Raw genomic sequence first — 19,663 nt, 5'->3', positions numbered from 1 at the left:
AGAAAACATTTTCACTAGGAAAAGAAATTAAAAAGAGAATGTTTGAATGAATGAATGAATGAATGAATGAATGAATGAATGAATGTAATAAGTTCAGAGTAGTATATCTTCTCTTTTCATTGTAATATTTCTCGGTATGAAATAATGCTAAAGATTATCTGACAGCAGCTTTGTCAATTTATGCAGATGTTCAAGGCTTTAATCAGTTAAGTGATCAGAGGTCACATATCCATGGTGGCTGTCCTTGTCCTGTTATGATTGAATATGATTGACAGATCAGTAATGGCTACAATTCTAGCAGCTTGACCCTCTTGCATTGTGCAATCACTGGTGCTGCCTGGACTCCATGCTGCTATGGTACTGTTGTTTTGATTGAGTATGATTACACAGATATAACACAAATCGTACATCATTAAATTGTATGATTAGCATTATTAAATGTTCACATTGTTTTGCTGTGATGATAACACTTTGCAGCTCTAAAACCACCCATAATGATCAAAATAAATCCTGATCTTTGGCTTGTGAGTGTATGATGGATTGAAGTAAGATGGCCATCGCTGCTCTGCTCTGATTGACGTGTGTGGCATATGGAATAGTTCTGGTAGTCCCTCGAGGGTCGAGAGCATGGCTGGGAAACATACCTCACTGCCTTCCAGCTAAATATGGAGGTTTCTTACTGCAGTCTGTATTTGTGATCAAAGCTCACTCTGTCTTTTTGCTTTCTCCTCCTCATTTTACCCAAGCTTCCCTCTCTTCAATCTTACCACACTTATAAATGTGTGTACTCAACCCCTCTCATTCTCTCTCTCTCTCTCTCTCTCTCTCTCTCTCTCTCTCTCTCTCTCTCTCACACACACACACACACACACACACACACACACACACACACACACACACACACACACACACACACACACACGCTCTCTAAATTTAGCACCAGAGGCAATTAGTGGTGAAGTGCTCAGAGCCAGCACCATTGACAGCAGAGGTACCACTTTTACAACACACTACATATGTATATGTAGTGTTTGTGTACTTTGAGCTGTACTTAATGTGCAATGTGTTCACCACTGAAGATCAGGTCATTGAGAAGAAATCTTTTCATTCGCCGTTACTACTTTGTAAACATCTAAATTGGTCATGTTATATTTTCTTTATGCATTATCATAGTTTAACACATTCCAAAAAGTGGAAAAACAGACATCACTTTATTTCGTTGTTTTTTTTTTTCCCATAACAGCCTTTACCAAATATCTCCTTAGTCTCAAGACTGTACTGCAGCTTTGGATGCACAAAGGCACATGCTGGCACAGTTCTGTTCTACTAACCACACATTATTACTGCACAACTTTAACACACTCACTAAAGAACACCACTCAAAGACTCACACTGTGGTATCATACACACCCTGCTGTTTTTTACTCTCAGTGATAATGACATTAGGTGAATTTGCAATAGCTGGAGTCATGTACGGCACAGTAGGGTTTAAATCTGAATTATTGCCTTTACCTTAGGCATGCTAAGAAATGGTTCTACAAGGTCTGTGTTAAACAGAATTCTTGTTTGCAATAAATACACCTACACTATCCCAGGTATCTCATTCTGAGACTTAAATGTTTTAAAAATATTTATTTAGGACACCAAATGAGTTTTACTAACTGTCTTGGACCACATTACACTAACCTTGTTTATTAAGTGTTACATCTATTTTTCTGACCTGGAACAGTGTGTCTGGGAAAGAACACAATGCCTTACTCCTTCATTTCTCAGCAGAACTTAGTGTCTTCATATTTCTTCTTTTTCTTTGTGTTAACATCTTTTAATTGTTTTTACAGATAAAACATTTTAAATGAACAGTAAAAAAATTCTGTTTTTAATACAACAAAATAATCTTTCGGGCTATGTTTTAACATATCCATGTTCGTGCATGGCGCTCTAAATTCTACATAACAGATGTCTTCATAGCTGATTTTTACTGCGATATAGCAAATGGTCTAGAAAAAGGAAGTAATTCTTTCTGCCATCTATTGCCTTCTCCTCTCAAACAAATGAAAAATAAGGAACATGTCTGCATAATGTGTATAATATATGGATGGATACTATGTATGCCACTGTATTGCATCAATGAGCTACAATAATGAGTAATATTTTGCGTGCGTGTGTACTGTATGAGACAGAGAGAGAAAGAGAGAGACAGAGAGAGAAAGAGAGAGACAGAGAGGGAGACAGAGACAGAGACCCTAATTTTTCAAACCACACTTCTTCTACATTTTGTATTATGCAAAATTTCTAAATATATGTTCTCCTACAGCTTTCAGGCTTCAACCTTTAAACTTACAAATGGCTTCCATTTCTACACATTAAGGTAATTGTTTTTATTTATTTGTTTGTTTATTTATTTGTTTGTTTATTTGTTTGTTTATTTGTTTGTTTAGCTGATGCCCAATGTTGTTTTGTTAACTCCATTACTCCATAACTCCATTGTGTTGTTCCTGTCCTCATACTCTACACTCTTCACTGCTTTTCGCACTCTCATTCTGCTGATCTGTTTAATTTTTCTTTCCACTGCTCCAAAATAATTTCTCAGCCTCCCTATATTTCAGCCAAAAGTCACCACTCTTCATACACTACCATGTCACCTAACACTCACTGAAAGGACTTAGATATTTCTTCTTCCTGTTTCTATTTCTCTCCATCCATGACGAAGTCCTCAGTACAGACACTCGTCTGTCTCTCAGTCTCCGGTATCATCCTGCTTTCCACTTTCATTTCTTAGCTATAAAACACCCATACACATTCCACATCGGAATTAAGGCCATGTTACTGTATCTAACCTGCAATGTTAATATAGCTTTTCCTTTCACAATGTCACCATGTTTCCTGCACTACATATGGCACTGTCATGCAACACCTGTATGGTATTCCATTTACAAGTTCATATAAAATAGTAGAACAATTCATTTAAATATTCTCACTTGTTCGCAATTTTAAACATTTTGCATGTGATCGGTTTCATCGAACATTCATTAAATGAATTTCTAACCTGCACTCTCCTTTTTGTCATTTTCTTCACAGCTGCTTCCTCCCACTAATAACCACTTTATAATCTTGATAACTGTATTCCTTCCTGCCAGTTCTAATACCATCCATTTTGCCTGATTTATTATCAAAGTGCTGTGTTTTTTTTGTTTTGTTTTTGTCTTAAATTAAGTTTGTCTTGAAATCACCTTCTTTTTTAAATCTCATTATGATTATTCAGTGTTGCTTAGGGAGTTTTATTTTATTATTATTATTATTTTTTTTTTAAATAAAGAAATGAAATAACACCAGTGATTGGGAGATATTTTCTTTGGGCCTCTGATGATGCATACCGGATGTTTAAGTTGGACATTTTATGGGATGACAGGAACCGAATGGCAGAAGAGGAACCCAATTCTTCACACAGGTACTTGTATTAGCCCTATTATTCTACTTTACCCCAAGTAATAGCCTTAATAAGTAACTAACTCACCTCAATTTTATTTTGGTGACTATCATACTTTAGATAGCATCACAGGTTTGAATCCATGCATGTAATTATGTTATTATGAATTTATCAATTTTATCCCTTCATTGGTATTCTTTGTACACATTTTTATGTACAAACGTTCTTGTACAGTATATGGATGTACTTATTTTTGATTATTGATAAGACAAATGAATCAGAGCAGGTACAGATAACCTATTGGCTATAAATGCAACTTAATCAACATGTCATTTCTGTTCAGGACATTTATTATGAAGTGTAGAGTCTACATGTCACATGTTTTGCACTGAACACAGCTGTTGGTCTTTTCTTCCTATTTTTCTTCTCTGACTTGTAAAAAAATCGTGCTGTATGGTAAGTTTTTATAATGGAATCAGCTTAGATATGATACAAGATATATAATTAAGATATAATTGATTTTTGTGTGCTGCTTTCTCTCGTTTAACACCTTTGATAGAGAACATACATTGTTATGATAAAACATGGTGCTGCTTGGATACCTGAGGCATTCGTATTGTGCCATTGTCTAAGGTGATTTGAGAGAGGATTTGGATTTGCCTCCGAGGGCGTATCATATTTTCATTATCACATTTTAGATTATCTTCAATTGTTTATTGAATTGTCAGAATTTTGGAAATACTAAAAGGCTTGTGGGTTTGTATTTTTAAAGCTTCTTTCTGGCAGGAGCTTTGAATTGGGCTCTAGGCACTCTATTAAGGAAATGACTACTCCCAACACACGTTTACTTAGTTCTCCAGCGTAATGCTGTGAACTAGTATGATATACTACTGGGCCTTGCTTGACATATTACACATAAAAATACTTGAAGAAATATTTATAAAAACTATTATGTTGTATATACTTCTAATAAAGTTGTGTATAATTTGTAATCATATATTACTTGAATTAAGTTAATCAAGTAAAATGTAATTAATCAAGTAATTAATTTTCTCTAAAGAAAACATTAAGTGTAAGTTTAACCCTAAAAGGTATAATTGTTATAACTTGATAATAGATCATTTGTACACATCATCTAGTAGATACTTTCAATCATTTAAAGAGATCTGCCTTCTATAATATAATATAAATAATTATGCTATAGAAAATCAATTCTAACCTATAAATAATGTACTGTTTTGGTAGATTTGGCGAAAATTATGTCTGGATCATGCTGTCCATGCAGTGAAAACTTACAGTAAGTGAGCTATGTGAATTATGCTAAAAGCAAGCAGTTTATTTGTTTAATTTTCTCTTTTTTCTCCTTTTTGTTTTTTTGTGACAGTAGCATACTATCCTATCATATAATATGTGTACACAATTACTATTTACATGCTGTTATTATTCATTCATAGTTTTTTTTAAGCTAGCAGCTGATGATGGTAGTAGTTACCTAGTTACCTTACACTACTGTGAAATTTATCAGCCTATGAAATAACTAAACTGACTCCATCATACAGGACAACTAACTGATGACTAATAAAATTTGTCTAGATATGAATAAATAATGTTACAATCATTTTAAAAATGTGGAGAAAGATTTAAAAGCAAGTTCTCTTAACCCCAAAAAGCATGCTGTGTAAATTGATAAGAATTTATCCATCTGCTTACTACCAGTTTGGTACGAAACATTTTCAAGTTTATTTTCAATTCAATTCAAGTTTATTTGTATAGCGCTTTTTACAATAGACATTGTCTCAAAGCAGCTTTACAGAACATAAACACAGAGCAGAAGGTAAACATAATTAATGATAAAGGAATTAATGAATAATAAAAGAAATAAGAATTAACAGAATAAAAATTCTAGATTATTATTAGATGTATATAGTTCACAGTGTGTATGTATTTATTCCCCTATGAGCAAGTCTGAGATGACTCAGGCAGCAGTGGCAAGGAAAAACTCCCTTAAATTGGTAAAGGAAGAAACCTTGAGAGGAACCGGACTCAGGGGGGACCCATCCTCATATGGGTGACACTGGGGGTGTGATTGTAATATACAGTCAGTTAAATGTGGTATTGGTGTAAGGTTCAAGGACTTCTGATCTCCTGAGTACCACAGAGTATAACTGGAGATGTCTCAGGATTCTTAAAGTCGGCCTCGGCTCAGTGGACGTCCAAAGGCTTCGTCCCACAGAGGACGTTGGGAGCTGGTACAGTGTCTGGATGCCTCGGGATGGGTACAAAGAGAGAAGCAGTGGAAAGGGATTAACGTATCTGCTGTTCATAAAAATGTGCTGGTCTGATGTACTGGTGCATGATATTATGGGATGTATTATGTGTACGCCTGACTAAAGAGATGAGTTTTTAATCTACATTTAAACTGGGAAAGTGTGTCTGCGCCCCGAACACTATCAGGAAGACTATTCCAAAGTTTGGGAGCTAAATAAGAAAATGCTCTACCACCTTTAGTAGACTTAGATATTCTGGGAACTACCAGAAGCCCTGAGTTTTGTGATCTCAGAGAGTGTGAAGGATTGTAACGTGTTAGAAGACTAGTTAGATACATGGGAGCTAAACCATTAAGAGCCTTGTACGTAAGTAGCAGCAGTTTGTAGTCAATTCTATACTTAACAGGTAGCCAGTGTAGAGATGATAAAATTGGGGTTATATGGTCATACTTTCTTGTCCTAGTGAGAACTCTGGCAGCTGCATTTTGGACTAACTGTAACCTATTTATTAAAGATGCAGGACAACCACCTAGTAATGCATTACAATAGTCCAGTCTAGAGGTCATGAAGGCATGAACTAGCTTCTCAGCATCAGATACAGACAGGATGTTTCTCAGCTTGGCAATGTTTCTAAGGTGGAAGAACGCTGTTTTGGTAGTATGGGCGATATGATTTTTAAATGACAAGTTACTGTCTAATATAACACCGAGGTCTTTCACTGTCGAGCTACTAGTAACAGTACATCCCTCTAAATGGGAGTTAAGTTGTGAGAGTTTATGTGCACTGGTTTTTGGACCTATGAGTAGTATTTCTGTCTTATCGGAGTTTAACAATAGAAAGTTGCAGCTCATCCAGTCTTTTATCTCTCTAAGGCACTGAGTTAATTTGGACACTGTGGCTATTTCATCTGGTTTTGATGAGATATATAACTGTGTGTCATCAGCATAACAATGGAAACTAATCCCATGTCTTCTAATAATGTTCCCTAATGGAAGCATGTATATAGAGAAAAGCAGAGGTCCTAGAACTGATCCTTGAGGGACCCCATAATTAACGGGTAGTAAACTGGAGAATTCACCATTTAACTCTACAAAATGGTATCGGTCAGACAGGTAGGATCTAAACCAGCTTAAAGCCTGACCATGAATACCTGTGTAATATTGTAAGCGATCTAGAAGAATGTTGTGATCTATAGTGTCGAATGCAGCACTAAGGTCAAGTAGAACTAATAGTGACATACAGTCTTGGTCCGAAGCTAAGAACAAGTCGTTTGTAACTTTAACAAGTGCATTTACATTAATGTCTCCTTAGCTGACATCATTTAGCACATTATTTAAAACAAACAAACAAACAAACAAACACAAACAAACAAACAAACAGACCATAATCAATACTACACCAAAAGTAACAGTATCACAGTAACACATAATGAAATAATGGTCTTAATTAATAAATAAAACAAACCAACACCTGCATTTAAAATATCATCAAGGAGAAGCATTAAGTCCACAATGACCAGTATAAACAATCAGATTAGATAATAGATTTGTGGTGTTGAACTGGGAATTGAATGATATTATAATAATTTACTCTAGCTATTTAGCAGACAATGAGCCACCATTTACAAAACAGAACCAAAAATCTAGAGAAAGGACAGTGTGTCCCTGCAGCTTTATTCTTGTCTCACAATTTAGAAAGCAGCTTTGATTTGCTTTTCTGATCTTATGAAGTGCCTGGAGACCACAATTAAAAAAAGAGCATGCTAAATGGTGGATGAGTATGGTGTGAAAACTGAGCCACAGCATTATTAAACGTAAAATGTATGCACATACATTTTATATATATATATGATTTCACATTTATACTGGACCTAATGGACAGTTGTCAATGTATTTAAATGATTAAATATATAACCATTCTTGCTGCATATATAGATATTTAAGACTGTTTTGTACTAAACTGTGTTTCATAGGAAGCTATGCTGTGTAGTATTCATTAGACTTGGGAGACTAGACAGAAAAAGCCTTGGGTCTAAATATGGACTTTACTTTTGAATAAAAAAAATTACATTCATTGAGTTGGATCTGCTACAGCTGGTGAGAAACCTGGACCTCCCAAAAAGTTATTAAAAAATCTATAACATATAGATATATTCAGATTCTCACACATCCTGGAAAGGATTGACTAGCAATTAGCACTTTATTCCCCTTGTGTCTACTGACATAAATGTGACAAATGGGTTTAGAAACGTTTCATTCCAGAACAAAATTGATCATTCTAGCATGACACATTGGGTTAACTAGCCAAAAGCATGCAAATTTGATCAAGAGAGTTAAAAACAAGTGCTGGTAAAGCCTAAAACCTATAGCGGTGTCATGTTTGCCAGTGAGTAGTATATTAGGATTTAAATACTGACTTGAAAATTACACTTAATTTGCTTTTCCAAGTAAATTATGTTGTTAGTACTTAAGATCTTAAGATGGAAATAGCACAAATAAAAAGGGATTACTTAAAACGTCCATGTAATATATTTTGCCTCATTGTTAAAGTACTTCCAATGAATTATTTTTAGAGTGTCCCTTTATGCCAAAGAGATTGATTTCAGTTTTCTGTTCAGCCAGTCATTTCCTTCCAGAATGAGAGTGTTTGAGTTGGCAGGCTGAGACCTTTTGGGTACAGGGAGGTAGTTGTGTTCTTCTCACTGTGTACTACTGCACCTGTGGAATTTCCTGCCCAAGTTTCCCTTGGGGCATCTCTCTGTTTTTATGTAAGAGTCCCAATCTAGTGTGAGTTAAATAGTGAGGCAGTGTAAATGCAGATGTGGTTTAAGCAGTGCCTGTTGTTGGTGTCCTTTTATTTTTTATTTTTCCTTTAATTACATTGTAAAGATGACTCAAGGCTCCACAAGTATAGAACTCTATATATCGGTTGTGACTAGCTGCAAACAAACAAAAAAGCTGTGATAGCTTTAATTTTTTGGAGTATTAAGAGCATTTGATAATATTCGGAACATTTCAACCTTTGGCTTGCTGCTTGCTTGTGACAGATACTCTGCTGAGGTAAATACTTGTGTCAGAGCATTTAAATGAAACTCGTGTGAAGGACGTGAAAGTCTGATATAGTGTATTCTAAACTGGTAGTCATTACTTTCAGTCAAGAACATAATAAATGGGGCAAATTACTAGAAAATCAAGACAAGGAAAAATCCAACTCTCTGTCAGATCTTTTCTGCATCTCTGTTTAATTTCAGTAATATATGTGCAGAGTTTCTTAAATTCTTTCTATTTTTTCTTCTTTTCAGTAGAACTTCTTTTCTGGACAAATAGAATGATGAAAAATGATGAGTTAATAATTCTTCAATAATTCCATGAATCATAACAGAAGGTGTGCAGTTTCCTTTACAGCCTCTACATCTAAAACCCGATGTTGACTTTGTAAAACAATTTTTAAATTGTTATTCTTAAAGTGTTATTCTTAAAGTGTTATTCTTAAAATGTTCTTCCTGCCCGCAGTGTCTGGTCTGTTTTGTGCAGATACGGTAGACCTTTTGACCAACTCGTGTCTGCTTTTTTAAACATCATTTTAGCAGTCCCTCTTCCCTAAAGCAGCATGTCTTCTGTTCTACAAGATGAAAATGTTTTGTGAGGAAATGAAAATGTCTCCTCTTTCCTCTGTCCTATTTGCATGCAGGTCAATACTTGGCATTTTCGTTAGCTAGGATAACAGATCCTTGCAGGTTGTTTGTGTGAAAATCTTATGCAGTCAAACACTAGGCCGGTTAGAGCAGGTGACTAGCGCTCAGTAATTGCAGTGTGTGCAGTCTGTCATTGGGATGTGTTTGTAGCTGCCCTTCAGTTTAGAGGCAGTCAGTAGTTCTTCCGTTGTATTCACTTGCTGGGAGACATGACTGCACTACTTCATGACTCTCCATATGATCAGAGAGATTTTGCACCAGAGTGTTCAAAGGCCTGACAAGCACACTGCTGGTGCTTACTGTGGATAGATCTAAAGCAAATATTGCTGTGAGGTAGTCTACAGCTGCTCATGGGGGAAAGTTAGCCTCATGTGGAAACGAAAGAATATACAATATTTCCCTTATTTCCTTCCGCTCTCTTTTATATGGAGCTAAAACAAATGTTGATATTGGAATTTTGATAGCACTGATTCCCCCATCATGCTGAGAAAGCGGATAATACGTATTTGTGTCTTCAGCAGAATTCATATGATCCTCTAAATGAAAAGAATAAAAAAAACCCCAAAATAACATTGTAGAAATGATCAAAGACACCTCTGTCCTGTGAAACCCTGCATCGTGCATTTCTGTATAATAATTTGTGTTTAGATAATCTTTCTCAATTTTCCATATTTTTTTCACATTTAAATCACTTCCAACATACTCAATCTGTTTGGATCATATTGCACAACCAATCTGGAGGAACAAAAGGCAAGCACATTCCTCTTTTCATATGTGTAACTGTTTCTGAGACACTGGCCATACAGCATGGTCCGGTGCCTTCAGGAGTGAACACAAAGAGCTTGATTCAGTTCTGCGGCAATGCAGACACTCAGATAGCTTGTAATATAATGTAAATGTTAAACGTTAACCTGATTTGATATAATAATATTTTCGACTCTAATTGTACTATCATTTTGCACTCTGTATGAGAGTCTGTTAAAGTAATTGATGTCAGTATTTTAGCCTATAGTGTAAATAGCTTTCATTTGCCACGGGTCAGAAAATAACAGTGAAGTAGCACTAATTTTAAGAGGTCTGGACAAATAGACTTACAGACACTACTGTAATTCTTTGTGTAGGTATGAATATGAAAGCGGGAGGGAGACAGGAGGGAAGGCTTTTGAGTCTTCATTGTACCCGAGAGTGTATTTGGGGAACCATTTGCATAAAGAGCAAATCCCCGCAGTCCTAACCTTAAGAAAGTGGTGCGGCAATGGCTCCCAAACAAAAGCTCTGCCAATTAAAGCCACTCTTGCTACTGTCTGCAGTCAAGAACACAGCTTCCCAGTAATGACTCAGTCTCTCAATCTACATGACAGCCTGTCAGCAGATCTCTCTGTGCTCAGGGAGCAGTCTTAATTGGTGAAGTCTCAGGAGAGGCTGTGTTGGGATGTGGAGGCTGGGACTGGTACTTTGCAGTGTCTTGGCCAGTGGTTTATTTTGTGCCCTACTTTCCATGTATAGGACAAGAACGTATTCATTCTCTTCTCTGGTCAGTTCTATCCTAGACAATATAACTTTAGACAAGAAAGCCAACCTGAAAATTTCTTTGATTGAAAACAGAAAAACTAATTTAAATAGTGTTGATACCTAATATTTTTAATTGGCAGATGTTTATACGAGCAAGCTATTGTGTAAAGTAGCTTCACACTACTCACAAGTGGTATTAACTGGCAAAGAGCAACCAATGATGCTTTAATCAAAGGTTTTTCCCAAGGATGTATGGCTGGATTGGTATTGGCATTTAGATATATCAGTATCATTCATTCATCCATCATCCGTAAGCACTTTATCCTGGTATGGGTTCCAGATCTGGAGCTTATCCCGAGCACAATGAGCATCCATTCCCACACTTACTCACACCGTAGGGCATTTTAGAGTATCTTATACACCTACCTGCATGTTTTTGTGTGGTGGAATCCAACGGTAGAACTTGGATGAAATCCATAGGGACACAGAGTACATACACCAAACCTCTACAGTAGTGGACAGTAAAAATTGAACTGGGAACTCATTGATTAAAACTCAGTTTTTTTTAATGAATATGTGTAATGCTGGAGCACAGAAACTTCACACATGAATGAGCACGTTTTTCCCGTGTGAAATTTACACATGTGGTGTTTATGGTTCACACATTTTCAGGTGTGGTATAATTTTTTTCCATGCAGTGCATGTGTTTTTATTTCATATGTCACATTCTACACAATTTATATTCATGTTACTTTTTTGCACGTTGAGCATGTGGTTTTGTTTTTAACATGTGCTTTTCTCACATGAATAATGAATTGTGTTCGCATGTGCCATGGCAAGGTATACCATGGTGAAATGCACTTTTACATTTTTTTCATATGTGATCAAATATTATTCTAAATTACATGTGAAATGTAGGTGATTTTTTGTAAGAGCACATGAACACATGACGTACATTATATTAAAGCCTAGCATTATCATGCCTTTGGTGATTCTAATAATCTGGCAACAAAAAATGGCTTGTAGTAACTCAGCTATGTGGATTTTAGTATTGGATCAATGGGTTTCAGCTGATTTATGTGGAAAATCTGTCTAGGTAGTAAAAGTAGAACAGTTATGCTGTTGGAAACCAGAGCTGGTATATGTACTGCTGGTATATAAACCTGAAGCAGGAGTAGTTTATAGTGTGAAAGAAATAATGATTACCTTTGTGAGACTGAGCACAGCCGGTACCTACTGTATGAGGGCAATCTGCTAACATATCGTCAGTCTTTCTGGACCAAATGCTTCCTGAAGTTCTTTATCTTTCTGATTTGCTGCCTCTCCTTGACTCTTACCTAATGAAACATCCATGCTTAATGAGTTTTTAAATATCGCCACCTCACTTCCTTGTCAGTATGGTGAGCTTTTAATTTGCCGAGCAATTAAGTGCAGACTCTCATCCATCAGCGCTGGTTTGTCTAGCGGGAGCCTCATCGCTGTTTATTGATGATTTTCTCTGAAACACTGTGGTTAAATGAGAACTCCCATGGTGGAGGTCATTCCACCAGCTTTGGGAAGCCAGTGCTAGACTGAGGCTGGAGATGAATTGTTTGCTGAGGCACTTATATCTCAGATGCCTGCAGATATTAGCAGACATGGCTGGGAAGGTCTTTAAGCTGGTTTGATGAATATTTCTTAGTGTTCATAGGTGCTATGTGCCATCTGGTTCTGGCTGTGAAAAATAATTCAGGACATTCAAATATTTCTCAAGAATTGAACTGATACGTTGATAAAAGGTATTTAGTACATTGAGAAAATGTACTTTCTATATATTTATGACAAAAAAGACAATCAATCTCTTACTCTGTACACTCCATTGACTGTTATTACATCTAACGCAACTGCACATCCTTTTCACACTGTTATTGCATGTAAAATAATTGCAGATCTAATTTCATTTAGTTTATATATATATATATATATATATATATATATATATATATATATATATATATATATATATATATATATATATAGTTTATTTTTATGTACAGTCTAAGGAGGGCTGGGTTTTTGTTTCACTACACATTAAAATCTGTATATAACTATTTTTGTGACAAATAAATTCTTGAATCTTGAATCTTAAAAATCTTGTCCCTAAGAAAAGGCCTGATACTTTAAATGTCGACAGCAACAAATCCCCTAAAAAATTTCTACTCCAGGGCTTTACAACAATGAAGACATTGTTGTGTATGAGACAGATGAAAAATCATTCATCTACAACACTGATGTGAAAGATGAGTAAATTGATAGATATTTCAGCAGACTTTAGAAACGATTTTGACCCATGTGACCTCAGCATAAGTTAGAGCTGCTCTTACAAGGCAATGCTTTGCAGTCTTTCAGGAATACCCAGAGTGCGACTTGCACTAATACATCCCCATCCCTCATCTCGACAGACACCAGACGATGGGAAAAATGCCGGGGAAGAATATTCAGTCTCCCTTGAGTAGCCTGTAATAAATTACACTTTCATCCACTGAGCGAACCGCTTGAGATTCAATCCATCTCTGTTTTTTCTCCTTGCATCCCTTGCTCTTCATTCCAACTTGGCTGTCAGAAACCACCTGGCCATGGTTTTGTGTGTACTCAATGTACATTTAGTCCACCATTGCTGATAGCTGGAAAGAATGCAACACCAGAGATACTGCATCATCTCTGTTATGTCGCTGACACCGTTTCAACGATCTCCAAGTCCCAAAGAAGATCCATTTAAGATTTCACATCGCTTCAGTTAATTTAGGTCATATTTGACATCCTCCCATTGTTTAGTGTAAACATGTACTTTGCACTAAAACAGCTACATCTGTTATTAATAAAAAATTATATCGGTACACCCTGATCTCCTGTCTATTTTAGCTCAAAGGGCTTTCACTGGGTTGGAAAAGGAAATCCTTTGTTTCTTGCTTATTAGAATTTTGTTAAACATGCATTTACTGTATATTTAAAAACAGAATCCAGAAAAAATATATTAAGGCATATTTTGTAATTTGAGGGCGATTTAAGAAAGTGCGTATTAGAAACCTTGGCTGGCAGATTGAGGCTGTCATTCATTGGTTCTTCTTTTCCTTTCTCTCTCTACTTCCTTTTTTCATTTTCTTTCTCTTTCTTCTCTCCTTAACCTTCCTCTGATTCATGCAGACTTATCGCCCTTGGGCAAACCCAGTGGCATTTCCATAGCAACCACCTGCCCCCTCCAGCTCTATGGCTGCACTGGATCAGCAGTTCTCTCACATGCTCTTTCTCTGTCTGTCTCTCTATTTTGTTCTCTTTTCTTTCCCTAGTCCCCCCCCTCCACCAGCACCTGTCTAAGGCGGGTATCAGCGTCTTAAAAACGTGCATAATTCTCTTTTGTCCTGCAGTTCTGTGGGTTCTCATCCTTCTTTTCTTTTCTTTAAACACAATTTTTCATGGCAGCCCTGAAGGTAGCTAGCTTTGGATATGAAGTTAGAGGATAACCTGTTTTTTTTTCTTAAATGAATTCATGTATCGCCCCTAAATTGTTCGAAGCTTGCTTCCTCCACACTGTTATACTTAATTGTATGTTAATGGACGTGTGAATGGTATATACATATGTGTATATATTACACCATACTCTGATGCACTAGAGCTACAAGCTCTAACACACGTTTAATCATGGAGTGGTGAATGGGTTTAAAGGCTAGCATGCACTCTGTACGCTTTTTCTAAATGGGACATTTAAATCAAAGTTAGGGATACAAACTGAATTTACTGAGTCATTGTGTGAAATACGCTTGACCCGCTCTCACATGTATGTGCACGCATGCACGCAATTGACACACTTACAAACACAAAAGTAAATACAGTACAAATGTTATTTGACTCTCTACTAAAGTCTTGACCCAGACTGAGCATCACTCCTGGCATGAGAGCTGTCATTGTCTGCTGTCTCCCACTCAGAGTGCTTCACCAACTTTCAAGGACTTTGAAGAGTTGCTGACACTCTGTTTTACTTTCCCCTTCAGCCCCTGTGTAATGATAAGTGGGCAGTTACCTGCTAAACACCCTGGGTCAAATCCAAGTGTCGACTGCTACAATTTCATTCTCAGTGAGTGTTGTTTCCTAATGTCTGCTCCGCAATAAGCAAATACCCAGAGTTCAGAAGGCAGTCAGAACACCAGCTCTCTTCAACTTGTTTAGATATTAACCATGAAGTCGGAAATTTGTTTAGATGCATAGCATTGTCATGAAATATTCTTGCTATATGAAGAACTTTAACGTACACAGAACTTGCAGTTACAAACTCACCTATGTGTTCTCTTAACTGTTAATTAATGTAGAGGAAGCTGTATTTTAACATTTTTGAGTCATTCACTGTGTGTTGTAATCTATGAATAGGATATTACCATTAATGCATGTATGCCATTTCAGCTTCATTCAGTTGGGATTATTGCTAATATTAATTCTTATGTGGTATTTGTTCCTTAATTTCTGTGATGTAGTAGCATGTAAAAGCCCATTCACAAATTACAGTATTAGTCTGAAGTCCTTAAAATCAAGAAGCACCTCATTTCTTGAATATTTGATCAAGAATATCACTGCCAAGAATCTAAGATATTTCATAGCAGGAGTGTAGGGAATCTAAGCAGGCCAATGACTTATACCTGGTTTCAGATGGAAATATAACTGTGGAGTGTGACCTGATGGTTCTACTGCAGTAAAACATAATGAGCAGAGCATTAAAGCATCAGCACTAGATGAAGTTAATGGAGCTTGAACTGAGCTCCTAATTGCCTTGTCTCTGTAACATTTATTCTGCTTCAACAGGACCAAGCAACAGAGAGTGGCTATCTAGGAAAAGACAGAGGTGAAAAACGCTCTGGAGGTGACAGGAGAAGCATCGTGGAGCAACAGAGCCACAGTTCAGCAATGTGACACTGATCCATTACTCTCTTATCTGTCAAAATAGAACCCGCACAACTAACATACTATTTTACATCACACATGAATGGTTCTTGTTCCACCAGCACATGTACAAGTTTGTGATAGGGACCGTGGAGGAAAAAAAAAAAACAGGTGCATCACATCGCACTTGCACATAGACATTAAAAATGCTTTTAGTGGATGAGGCACTTAGCTGACTCTTAAAGCAGAATGACACTCTTTCTGTGCCCCTGTGATGGGTCTACGCACTGCAATTACACACACAATTAAAGCCTCACACACCACCAAACTGCTGCTGCATTTGGATCTGTGTGAAAATTGTGTACTTCTTTATGTGTGTGTTTGTGTGCTTGTGGTGGAAAGGGGTGGGTTATCGAACTACTGTGCAATGTATACCAGTATGTGTGTATTCCCTATACCACATACAAACTATAATAGATTTCAATTTTTAATTCATTTTATCCATCTCAATAAAACTACAAAACGTCCAAATGTTAACGTACACACTAGTAAAAGAAAAACACTAAAACTTACTTGCCACTTGTACATTTACTCTAAAATTATAGTAAGGTTTGGAGAAGTATGAAATGAATGAAGCAGGTCTCGCACTGCTTTTTGTATATATGTATGTATGTATGTATGTATGTATGTATGTATGTATGTATGTATGTATGTATGTATGTATGTATGATCCCATCACCAAGTACTGTAAATGTTCAGAATGGTGTGTATTTGGGATGTAATACAATCCCATTTTCTGTTTTTGTATTCAAATTTAAACCAGAGGTGGGTGGGGACTGTACCAAAAGGGATTTCCATGCTAACCCTAAGACTAGAACAAGAAACACTGGAAAAACATTCAAATAAACACTGTTGGAAAGAATTCATCATTTTCATTCACAAATGATAACAAAAAATAGCAATTTGCAGCAAAAATATTTTACTCCTAAACCAGATGCCCAGTGGACCTTTCTGGAAAGCTTTGTATTATCTGTCCATCGTGACTCGACAAGCAAACAAACTAAAATAATGTATTTTACAACAACAGTGTCTTCTCCAAATCAAGAAACTTATTTTGGTTGACCATACAAGTCGTCTTAAAATATTTTTGAATTTGGTACAGTACATTTCATAAAGATCAGAAAGGTTTGCTTATCAGCACTTTAATGAGATTTGAACGTTCATTAAATTACATCCAAAGAAACATGTCTAATGACTTATAAATCATTATAGACTTCTATTCTGACTAAATATATGACAAGATCACCACAGAGATATGCAGCTCTTAATGAACCAAAGCAAATTTCTTTTCTCAATGCAAAATATGGGGCAACATTTGTTTTTTTTTTTTGTTTTTTTTTTATTCAATTATGGTTGTATATTAGTGCTCAGGAAAGGAGTGTTGTCTTATTAACTTAGTCTGATGGGGGAAAAGAAGAAAATTATATCTGGATGGGTTTTTGTTGAAACTTTTCAATCCTCCATAAAAGTTTCAGCAAGTTGCTCTTTAAAGCTCAACATAAAAGTAAAAACTCTTTTGTTTCATATTGTGGAATCCTAATCCCTGAATCTGGCAGAAGAAAAGCTTCGTTTTGTTCATTTAGGATTGTGTATCTGTATTCAGTTATATCCATAATGTGAGGTGTGTATGGTCTCGATGTTGTAACACATCTAATATGTCTGAGGCACACTGTCGCTTTTTATGAGACTCACCTGGTACTCCAGTACTGAATGTGCACTGTCTGGCAGCTCTGGCTCCAACAATAACCGATACAACTCACCAGATAATGATCAAGCCCTTTGTGAGCTAGATCAGCTTGCTTTGGAAGCAGTGACCGCTTCAAATGATGCCGGACTTGTAGTATGAAAGAATCAGCGAAATGAAGTCCTACGCTTATTTGTGCCTTATTTATAGGTTCATGTAAAATAATGAAATAAGCCTAGAATGAGATCACTCAGTGAATAAGTACTGAGTTGAAAATCCCTGGATAGATTAAAAATCTTTAAATGCAGTTCAGGCCATGGTTTGAGTTTAAATCATTTGAACATGATCCTTGCACTGTCCGTCTGTGTACGTAATCTCTTTACATACATGCAAAGGCATTATCTCTCTTTCTGTGTCTTCAGTTGGGTGAATTCAGTGTGTGCATTATACCACAGTGCCATGTGGCTCCATGTTTAGTCCCTGGCCCCTGGCATGGGGTCCCTTATTTAGCGGATTAACTGCACAGTCATGGGCTTGGATCCAAAGCCTCATGGTTTTGTGATTTCAAAGGCTTCTGGGTGCAGTGGAAACAGGCTTTTGGAACCTGAGCCAAAAACTCTCGGTAGCCTGTTGTGTCTGACACATTGCCATGGAAGCGGCAGGAGACCAATCTGACAACATTGTTGATTACTTAGCGATTAGTCAGTGGTTCCTCTAGAGACAGCTATTAGTGATGACCAGGCACACTGAGAGAAAGGGAGAAGTTAACACAGTATAATTATATTTACAGCGCAACAGACCGTGATGACATCTACGCCTCATTTTCCGACTTATGATCATGTGACATTTTGCTGCTTTGACAGAATGTCTTTTTATTAAGCTACATTGATTTGCATTCCTGTAATATTAAGTGTGCATCTATAGTAAAAGTCAAGTGCCCTCTGTGACCTGTCATATTGCTGCTATGTGCTAATATACATGAAGTTCTAGGGTTGATGCTGAGTAAGTATGATGAGGGCTCCCTCCTCCACACTGCCTCCTCTGTGTTGCTTCTCTGTCAATCACTTTTCATTTACTGCAGAAACCAGAAGCTCGTGAACCTGCTATTATGCAAATGGATGCACAGTGATACTGTTTTGATAACAGCTCTTGGTCAGCCCACATCCCAAAGCAAATGGTTATTACTTCATGACTTTTGGAGAAAACAGACATGTGGATTCCGGTGATTTTCATATGTGGGTGTATATTGCAGTAACTGCTGTACGTGCCTGAAGGAGATAGACGGGCTGTGTGTTTCTTTGCATTATGCATGCATGATGCCCAAAGAGATATTGACAGTTGGAGAGGTTTGCTGAACTCACATGCATATTCCTTTTTTTTATGTGTGTGTTTGTGTGTGTGTGTGTGTGTGTGTCAGTGAGAAGTGGTCTTTGAGTGTGTCTCTGTGGCACTGTCTTTGTGTGTGGGTGTGTGTATTTGTGTGCATGTGTGTATGAGTGAGTCACTCTCTGCGCTTGACCCTGGCACTGCCTACACAAACAGACCCCAGCTAAGTGGTTTCTTTGTAATGGCTTTGTATTCGCTCATCATTTGACCTTCAACCTCACCAGAGCTTCCTCCTTCTCCTTTCCACCACCTTTTAACCCCTTGTACTATTTATACTAGCAGTTTTTTACCAGCCTGCTATTCCACACAGACTGGATGCTGCAATAACTCTGTTAAAATATGGCATATGTACACACTTATGCGCTGAATAACCTTTAAGTTAAAGATGTCTGAGGAGAATTGACAACTTATTGTTTTTCACATCATTCAAATCCCACGTCATTGTCATAGTTGTTAAGAGGATTTAATACAACAAAACTTTTCCTGTCCTCACTTATTACTGCTTTTCATAGTACGCAGCCAATAGGTGGTGCTATTCTGTTTTTAGTGTAGTGGAGCTGGGTGGAGTCGCAAACTGTTTGGCAGCTGCTTCCACCCCCTCCTCTCTTTCTCCTCTGTCTGTCCTCTCCTCTCAGAGTGATGTAACCCCTCCGTGTGGGCACAGTACACACACACACAATGGGAGGGACACAAACTCGGTCCCTCACACTCACACTCACATAGGA

General features: G+C 37.0%; 1 long non-coding RNA gene across 4 annotated transcripts in view; it reads left to right on the top strand.

The window, feature by feature from the left end:
• LOC113654232 overlaps window positions 1-16,730 on the top strand; it is a 56,174-nt gene extending 39,444 nt beyond the window's left edge. For 3 of the 4 annotated variants that reach the window (XR_007140735.1, XR_003443318.2, XR_003443320.2), the window contains exons 6-9: window positions 2,315-2,368; window positions 3,317-3,448; window positions 4,673-4,724; window positions 15,731-16,730. This is a non-coding gene — a long non-coding RNA (uncharacterized LOC113654232). The remainder of the gene's footprint in view (window positions 1-2,314; window positions 2,369-3,316; window positions 3,449-4,672; window positions 4,725-15,730) is intronic. The other variant, XR_007140734.1, reaches the window with a different exon arrangement.
• The last annotated feature ends 2,933 nt before the right edge of the window (window positions 16,731-19,663 follow it).

The sequence above is a fragment of the Tachysurus fulvidraco genome, chromosome 6 (genome assembly GCF_022655615.1).
Source record: "Tachysurus fulvidraco isolate hzauxx_2018 chromosome 6, HZAU_PFXX_2.0, whole genome shotgun sequence".
NCBI lineage: Eukaryota > Metazoa > Chordata > Actinopteri > Siluriformes > Bagridae > Tachysurus > Tachysurus fulvidraco.
Note: the sequence above shows the minus strand (reverse complement) of the source record. Positions and strands in the feature narration are given on the sequence as shown.